Source organism: Octopus bimaculoides, chromosome 20 (assembly GCF_001194135.2).
Source record: "Octopus bimaculoides isolate UCB-OBI-ISO-001 chromosome 20, ASM119413v2, whole genome shotgun sequence".
Lineage (NCBI taxonomy): Eukaryota > Metazoa > Mollusca > Cephalopoda > Octopoda > Octopodidae > Octopus > Octopus bimaculoides.
In genome coordinates this window covers 22372487-22381674 of record NC_069000.1, presented here as the reverse complement: position 1 = coordinate 22381674, position 9188 = coordinate 22372487, and the positions used below count along the sequence as shown (strand labels likewise).

The 9188-nt window shown below is 39.7% G+C and overlaps 2 long non-coding RNA genes across 2 annotated transcripts in view; one reads left to right on the top strand and one right to left on the bottom strand.

Annotated features, from left to right (window-relative positions):
• LOC128250338 (uncharacterized) overlaps positions 1-642 on the bottom strand; it is a 21173-nt gene extending 20531 nt beyond the window's left edge. The window contains exon 1 of the long non-coding RNA XR_008266365.1: positions 351-642. This is a non-coding gene — a long non-coding RNA (uncharacterized LOC128250338). The remainder of the gene's footprint in view (positions 1-350) is intronic.
• The window catches only part of LOC128250337 (uncharacterized), a 31376-nt gene that overhangs the window by 6906 nt on the left and 15282 nt on the right, over positions 1-9188 (top strand). The window lies entirely within an intron of this gene.

The window sequence follows — 9188 nt, the reverse complement described above, 5'->3', positions numbered from 1 at the left end:
TTTGCGTAGTTCCACGTGGTGTAGTTCAAAGCAAGAGAAAGACTTTTCTTTAAATTTATTAGCTTTCAAAACTTGGTTTGAAAACAATAAATTCCTTTTCTGTTTTAAACAAAGTTCACAATATTCATTTGTAGTTCTCAATTCACGGCTTGAAAACAACAAACCTTTACAAACCAAGTTCACAATTTTTGGAGGCGTGATACCTCCAAAACACTCTTCTCACAGCTAAGTGAGACATTAAGCACAACCACCGGCAGACAAAATTCAGTGGAGATTTCTTGTTCGACATAAATATAAATAAATACGAGCAACAAACCCCCACTAAATCCCAAAAAACACAAAAGTCTTACCTGTAGTTGTACATCAAAAATTCACGACGCTGGCATTCAGTGACGTGAAGCAGGAGCGACAAAAAACCATGTCCTCCAGGTAAGCAATGCTACTTGTCACACACCCACTTCTGCTCCTATAGATGAAATTTATTGAAAAACAAAAGACAAGCAGATGTATTAGTTTGATACTCAGGAAAAATGAAAAAGTCTTTTACGTTTTGAGCCTACACTCTTTAACAAAAAGGAAGAAAAGAAAATAAACAGAGAGAGAATGAAAGAAACTTATAGATTTCAGCAGTCCAACATGGCGAATGATTGGAAAAAAAGAGGTTGAAAGAAGGGGAGTTAATAAAAAAAAAGAGGTTGAATGAAAGGGAGATGAAAGTGCTAGTGATCCCAACAAGAGAAGGTTTGCGTGTATGTGAGAATAGTGTGTGGATAGGGGCGAGTGACTCTGATGTGTGTGTGTGTTGTGTATAGCAGTTGATGTGTGCTATTACACATGGTGTGAGCATGTGTGTCTGTGACCAGACAGTATGCATGTGTATGGTGTATATATGTGGGCGAAAGTTATCTTTGTATGTTGCATGTGTTAATGTGTATTGAGTGCGTGTGTATATATAGCCTGTGTTCAGGTATTATGTGTTTGTGTGTGCATGGGAGTATGTATTGTCTGTGTTCAAGTATTATGTGCTTGTGTGGTGTGTGTACTGAGTTAAATAGTGTGTGTGGCTGTTCATATATAGTGGTATGTGTGGTGACACTATTGAAGATTATGTGTGGGTGTGGGTGCTGGGAAGTGGTTGGTGCTAGTGTGTGGAATTGGTATCAAATGAAGAGAGGTGAGGTTGGTGTCAGATGAAGAGAGGAGATGAGTTGAGCCCATGTGGTGCAAAGGAGCGAAGAGAGAAGATTAATTCCTGTTCACGGCGAAGGCAGGAGTCCAGATGGCCTCTGTGCAAAGACAGTCAGAACATAGCTGTTGTAGTGAATGTCCAGTAGAGCGGAAATGGTGTGAGACCAGGGTGTCATTACTAAGTCTGATGTCTTAGAGGTGCTCCGTGGTCTGGTCAGCTAGGTGGCATCCCATTTGACTGATGTACAGGGAAGGACAGAGAGAGCAGGAGATGCAGTAAATGACGTTACTAGAAGTGCAGGTAAAGGAGTCGGTGATGTGATAGGGATGATGATGGGTGTCTCTGAGGAGGATGGTGTTGGAGAAGAAGCAGGTGCGTTAGTGTGGGTGGGAGCAGGGAAATGAGTTAGGGAAGAAACTGTGGACAAGGAAGTCACATAGGTCATGGGCTCATTTGAAAAAGGGAAGGGGTAGGTTGGGGAAGATGTGTGAGGTGGAGGAGTTGGACTGGAGTCGCTAGCAGGTTTAGGGAATGGTGTGTTGGAGAGGTGGTAGGTGAGGGGAGACAGGCAACGGTGGGGTGGGTGTGACGGGAAAGAGCAGAGGCATGGTCCACAGATCGTGCCCTGGCAAGGGTAGTGTGGAACGTGGTGAGGGGATATCCATGCAGGATGAAGTGGTGAACCATGAGTTTCAAAGTTATGGTTATTACTGCAGAGCCTGCACAGATGGAGGAATTGGGAGTAGGGGATGGAGAGCTTGGTGTGAATAGGGTGGGAGGAGAAGTTAATTGCAAATGAGCAGTTTAGGGAGAGAACAAGTTTGGCCAGACGAAGAAGTGTGGACATGTCAGGTTCGGGGTTGGGTCGAAGGTCTAGGAAGTGTTTGAGGGCAAGAAGTCCTTTGTTGTGTGGGATCACCATATATAGACTCTTGATATCAAGAGTGAACAGAAATTTAGAGGGGCCAGAAGGGAAGGAGAAAGTGTTAAAGAGCCAAAGAGCATGAATGTGGGAGGGGGGGGGCAAGGACATAGTCGAGATATTTGGAGATCATTCCTGTGGGGCAGTTGCAGGCAGAGATGATGGGGCAGCCAGGTTTGTTGGGCTTGTGAGTTTTGGGAAGGAAGTAAATAGTAGAGTGCAGACAATGAGGTTAGAGGCGGTGGGAGGAGGAAACGAGGTCACGAATAATGGAGGACGCAGCTTGTTGGTAGTTAGGTGTGGGGTTGGAGGGCAGAGAGCAATAGAAGGTGTCTTGAAGTTGGTGGAGAGCTTCTGCCTTGTAAAGGTCTGTGCACCAAACCCCCACAGCTCCAACCTTGTTAGTCAGTTTTATGACGATATCTTTGCAGTGTCAGAGACATTGAAGGGCTGAAAGTTTGGCTGGGGAGATGTTAAAATGTTGGGGATGCCTGCAAAAGTTGAACCGGTCCACAACACATTGGCAGATGCTTGGAAATGGCCAGGAGCTGGTGTCCTGTGAGATGGTCAGTGGCCCAGGTTGGTGAAGCAGTCCTCTTCATTAGATGCAGGTGGAGTGTTGTGGAATAGTGCACGTAGCCTGATGCAACACACAAAGCTATGAGTATCAACACAGATCTGGAACTCATTACTGGATGGAGTGAGGGAGATGAAGTGCAGACCCTTACTGAGAAGAGAGCGCTCTGCCTCAGAGAGGGGAAGATCCGGAGGAATGGTAACAACAAACTGAAGTGGGGAGGAGGAGGAGTTAGATGTGGGAGGGGTGGCAGAGGCAGTGGAAGGCTGGGAGGAGAAAGAGGAGGGTTGGAGTAATGTGAGGGTGAGGAGGAGGGGTGGGCGTAGTGGCATCGGGTAGGACAGGATGAAAGAGTGAGTGGAGTTTATGTTGTTTAGTGTGATCAAGAAAGTCATGGGAAAGGTCGTTTAGATGGAGTATGAAGGATAAGGTGGAATGTGCAACAGGACGAAATGGTGGAATAAGCAAGAGGGAGAAGGCAGTAGGAAGTGGTGCAGAGTATGGGTAGGATGGCAGAGGCAGAATGGAGGCAGAAACCTTTGGAGATAAAGTGGTGGTGAAGGCAGCGACTGAGAAAGGAAACATGATTACAGAAGCATGTTTTCTTGAAAAGCAGTAGGGAAAGATTAATAGAAAGTTGAAAGCAGCGGAAAGGCGGTGGTGAAGGTGGAGGAGGAAGGGTTTGTAATTAGGCATGCTGGAAAAAGTGAAAAAGAAAAAAAGGAGAGAGAATGGCAAATTATTAAAGTATGGAGTATAAAAGTTCAAAAGTCATGGTAGATTGGAGCGATTTACATCAATGAAACAAATCCGTGAGGCAGAGTCAGTAGATCCAGTGGTAATCCGGGTGGAGTGCTAGTATGTGAATGAGGAGAGGGGCTGAAAGTTTGGGAAGTGGTTCAGATATGCAACTCCAAAAAGTAGGAAGATCAGTCAGGATCAAACTGGGGTAACCACGTGAGCATATAATATATAATTCTGTCTGCCAATTTCACTCACAAGGCATTGGTTGACCTTGGACCCTAGATGTCATGTAGTGGGACTGAATTCAAAATCACTTAGCTGCAAAGTAAACTTCTTAACCATACAGCCAAGCTTGGAGGTGTGTAGCTTAGTGGATAGGGTGTTGAACTCATGATCATAAGATTGTGGTTTCAATTCCTGGACTCGCCGACGCATTGTGTTCTTGAGCAGAACACTTCGTTTCACATTGCTCCTGTCTACTCAGCTGGCAAACATGAGTGATCCTGCGACAGATCAGCGTCCCATCCAGCTGGCAAATTTTACTTCATGGAAATCAGGAAACCGGCGCTTATGAGTCGGCATGATGCAGGAAGCTAACTTTAACATTTTGTATACAGCCAAGTTTGCATATATAAGTAATATCGGTACTGACTGAAATAGAAAATTATCAAATATATTGAGGCAGATTTTCTATAGTTATTTTTCTCCATGGAAACTTGCAAAATATTGGCATTCATTTACAACAATCATGTGATGCCATGACAAGAAGACAAACATTCATACATACATGCACATGTGCATACATTCATATATATCATCATCATCATCATTTAACGTCTGCTTTCCATGCTAGCATGGGTTGGACGATTTGACTGAGGACTGGTGAGCCAGATGACTACACCAGGCTCCAATCTGATTTGACAGAGTTTCTACAGCTGGATGCCCTTCCTAATGCCATATATATATATATGTATGTATGTATATGTATGAATAGGTGTAGGCAATTTATTTGAATACGTATTTGTTATATTATGTTTCTATCTTCACATGCACGCATGTATGCGTATGTGTGAGAGAGTGTGTGTGTGTGTTTATGTGTGAGTATGTGTGTATATTCTTATGTGTTAGGTGTATACGTATTTATTCCTTGTGAATTAATAGTTTTTCCTTCATATATTTGTTTCTTATTCATTTTTGAATGTCTCCCCTGAGCCGGGCAATTTTTGAGTGGGAGATTTTTTTTGAATGAATCATATATGTTCAAATATTGAATCAATTTAAATATAGTTTTGTTATTTAGCTAGAAGCTTCTAATAATATTTTTTTTTTTTTTTCGTTTTCAATATAACTATGTATACGTATGACTCTATGGCTTTTGTCTTTGAGTGAATGTGTTGTTTATATCTGCTGGACACACGTGTTTTTGTTTACGTTATGTTTCGTCTCAATCTTTTACTATTTCTTAAATATATCCGTTAGACTTTTTAAGTTATAGTTTATTGCACAAATAGACTTGCATACACATTGATGTCTTTCTTTTTCATCTCTCTTATTATTATTTTTCCCTATTACCCCATCTGTTTTTCCTTATTAAATTTTATTAATAACCTTTTTGATGTTCTTCCTAAAAATTCTTCACACTGATGAGAATGACAATGTATAACTCTAATTATTATTATTATTATTATTTTTTCTTAAATATTTGTATTGTCTTTTGAAACATGCATATGTATTGAGTTCAATTTTGTATTAAACTCAATTTTGATTTTAACATATTTTCTCCATTTTTATACTTGTTTATGGTATCTTTATACCTATAACGAATTTTTTCAATTATACGTGTGTATATATATATATACAATGTACACACACAACTGGTTTCTTTCATCTTCCGTCTACCAAATCCATTCAGAAGGCTTTGATCAACCTGGGGCTACAGTTGAAAACACTTACCCAGGATACCACACAGTCGGCCTGAACCTAAAAAGCAGCCATGATTGAGAAGCAAACCTCATAACCACGGACCACACCTGCATCTGTATTTGTCTGTGTGTATATATGTGTGTGTGTGTATATATATATATATATATACACATATATACATACATATATGTGCATGTGTGTGTTAATGCTTGTATGTGTTGTTCCTAACCTTGGTAAAGTGTTTACCCTAGTACAAGAACATAACACACACACACACATACACAGGCATATATATAACTAACCACCACCACCACCACCACCATCTGTGTTGATTCAGTGATCTTCTCTTCTTGTCTGCATTGACTTTATTCATAATCCTATTTCTAATCCATTACTCCTTTGTATAAATGAGAGAACTAGCAACACCTGATCTTCCAAAATCTACGTATGTCTAAAAACATTTCTAGTTGTGAATAAATAACTGTCTGAGAATTTAGTAACAAGAGTAAAACATGAATGTTATTTATTTGAAGGTGAAAAGTGAATACATCCCTTGTACACGCTTTCATAATTTTAATCAATATTGTCTCTATGAAATTAAAGGGGTTGGATTGCTGCCCTTAAGGTCATAGGGCTCAAGCTTTTCAACAGCCAGTTTGTTGGGATACTGAGCATGATATATATATATAATATATATATATATATATATATATATATTCCAATTTGTTTCACATTAGATTTCACTCATATTTGGTTGAAGATACAACTGCCGACGAAGATGATAGCTTCTATTATTGAATGTCTCTGAATTTGTCATTGTAATTCCACCTATGGTGGAATTGGCATGGTGGTGAATTGGCAGATTCTTCTGAGCATTTGGCAGAAAAAGGCCTTGCAGTATTTAGTTCTAGCCTTTAATGTTCTATGTTCAGTGCAGGTTTGTTAATTTCCCCATAACTTAATGGTTCAGCAAAGGAAACCGGTAGAATAACTACCAGGCTTTAAATAAATAAGAACTAAGGCCATATATTTGACTAAAATGAAGTACCAATCAAATATTGGAGTTAATATAATTGAGTGTTAATACTTGCATTATCAAAAGCCAAGTCTCTGAATTTGCTTGGTCCACATTCCTTGTAATAAGTGCTTGAAAAGACATGTCAAGCTAAGTAAAATTGTAGCTGTGGCCAGTGTCAGTGACACATGAAATGCACCTGTGCTGGTGACACATAAGAGGCACCCATGCAAAAGTTACTTAAAGATCAGGCAGTGGCTAAACAGGGTAATGGGTAAAGTGTAGAATCGGAGTGTTCCCGCTGAGAACCTTCCACAAAGTTTCTACCTATAAAATTTCACTTTGGTTGACCTGAGACTATGGTTTAGGTTATTTGCGCAAAGTGCCATGTAATGGGTTGGAAACCCCAAGTTATGTAGTTTTAAGTGAACTGCATAACAACTCAGCCATGTCACTTGTCTCATTCAAATGTCTCAACATGCTCCTTGAGTGAAGGGCCAATTCTGTACTCTATGACTGGCTGCCAATATTTGTTTTTTCAAGTAAGATGTATTTTTTATTCCACTTGTTTTTTCATGTTGAAACCAAAACTGCCAAGTCACAGGACTTATTGCTTATGGGAGACATTACGTCACTGCTCAAATGGCGTCAATGTGAAGACAGAAAGAAGCAAACAGATCCACTCACACAAATGCACATGATGGGCTTCTGTTCAGTTTCCATCCACCAAATTTCACTTATAAAGCAGTGGTCAGTCCAAAGTTATGGTGGAAGACACTCAAGAGGCTCATAGTTGCTCAATAAACTTCTTAACCACACAATCATGCCAACACATTCCAGACTCTGGAGTACTTGCCTGAGTAGGCTTGGCCACCCCATACTAGTGTAGTCTTAACTACACTGGGCAGGGTCATGGAACCCCCATGCAAGGTCACTGATTACCAAAATTCTGTTCTGATGAGCTGTAACAAGGAAAGTGCTCACCATGAAGATCAAGAGTGATTAAAGATTGGTTTCATCAGACATCTAAACACTGATTTTACTGATGGTTTTATCCTGAGTGATTCAACTAACCATAGTTGATTCAATAGACAATCAAATCACTACTTTTTTCTGTCCTTGATGCAATTGTTTCTGCTCCTGGTAACTGGTTTAGTCTCATACCAACTCTACTCAAGCACACTTGTCTCCTGCCTCTCTACCTCGGCTCTGTACTAATTACAGTTCCTTGGTCCTTCCTTCATTCCATGAATGTTATCCCTCTGAAATTCCCTCCTTACTTGAGATTTTGTTCCCCACTGCTAATGATTGACATAAAACTATTCAGAAAGAACATCTCTGAGGGTCTACAAAGGGCATGGGTACAATCCTTTTTTTTCAAATCTAAGTAAAAAAATCAAAAAGAAATCACTCTTCCTCATCACATGGTTGTGTGGTAAGAAGCTTACTTCCCAACCACATGACTTTGGGTTCAGTCCCACAGCATAGCACCTTGGACAAGTGTCATTTACTATAGCCTCAGACCGACCAAAGCTTTGTGAGTGGATTTGGTAGACAGAAACTGAAAAAAGTCTGTCACACACACACACACACACACACACATATGTATATGTGTGTGTGTCTTTGTGTCTGTGTTTGTCCCCCCACCATTGCTTGACAACAAATGTTGGTGTGTTTACATCCCCGTAACATAGTGGTTTGGCAAAAGTGACCGATAGAATAAGTATGACACTTGGAAAGAATTTGTCTCAATTTCTTCAACTAAAACCCCTTTAAGATAGTGCTCCAGCATGGCCACAATCAAATGATTGAAACAAGTAAAAGAATACATTCAGGCTTACATGTGTTGCTTCAGTTAATTGGAAACTGTTTTGGTCTTTCCGTGTCGATTCTTGAATGGTAAAGTTATGCTTAAACTGAAAAAGCTATGAGTATTGGCCTGCCTTTTCAACAGCCTTCAAACTAGGCTTGCATGTTACTTGGTGAGTCCCACTGGTGCTGGCGCCATTCAAAAAGCATCCAGTACATGCATTAGGAAGGGCGTCCAGTTATAGAAACCATGCCAAAACAGAAGGTAGGGTTTGGCACAGTCCTCCGGCTCACCAGCTTCTGTCAAGCTGTCCCACCCAGGACAATGATGAAACAAAAATACATAAGCTGTTATGCATTGTCCTTCTCTTTCAATATATTTCTCTCATGTTTTATATTTTTTCACTGCACATTTCTACATCCCCTTCATTCGTTTAGGTCATGTTTCTTTCTTTCTTTCCTTCTCCCTTTTTCATAATTCTGTTTTAACTCTATTTCTTCCCTATTCTTGCTTTATTTATTTTTATTCCCTTTCTAGTTCAACTCTGGTTTTTTTTTCCTCTTTCTCTTATTTTAACTGTTTTTTTCTTTGTTGTTTTATCTTCCTCTTTTTATCCCTCTCACACCCTGCATTTCTTTCTCTCTCTCTCTATCTCTCCCTCCTCTCCCTCTCTCTCTGACTCTCCTCCCCTTCATCTCTATAGCTTCTATTGTTTCTCTTCCTTTCATGGAACTTCCTCTCACTCCTCTTTCATATTAACACATTTTATATACTTACAATAAATAAATAAATATATACACATATGCACATATATGCACATATGTATGTGCACACACACACACACACACAAACATTAGAATAAAACATAATTCAGGTAAACGCATTTTCCTTTTTCTATTCAGTAAATATAACACAGTTCAAATATTTATATTAGGAACAAAGTTTTTTTTTATTGATTTAGATTTCTGTTATTTTAATTTTTTTTCTTTTTCTTTTTTTTTTTTTGTA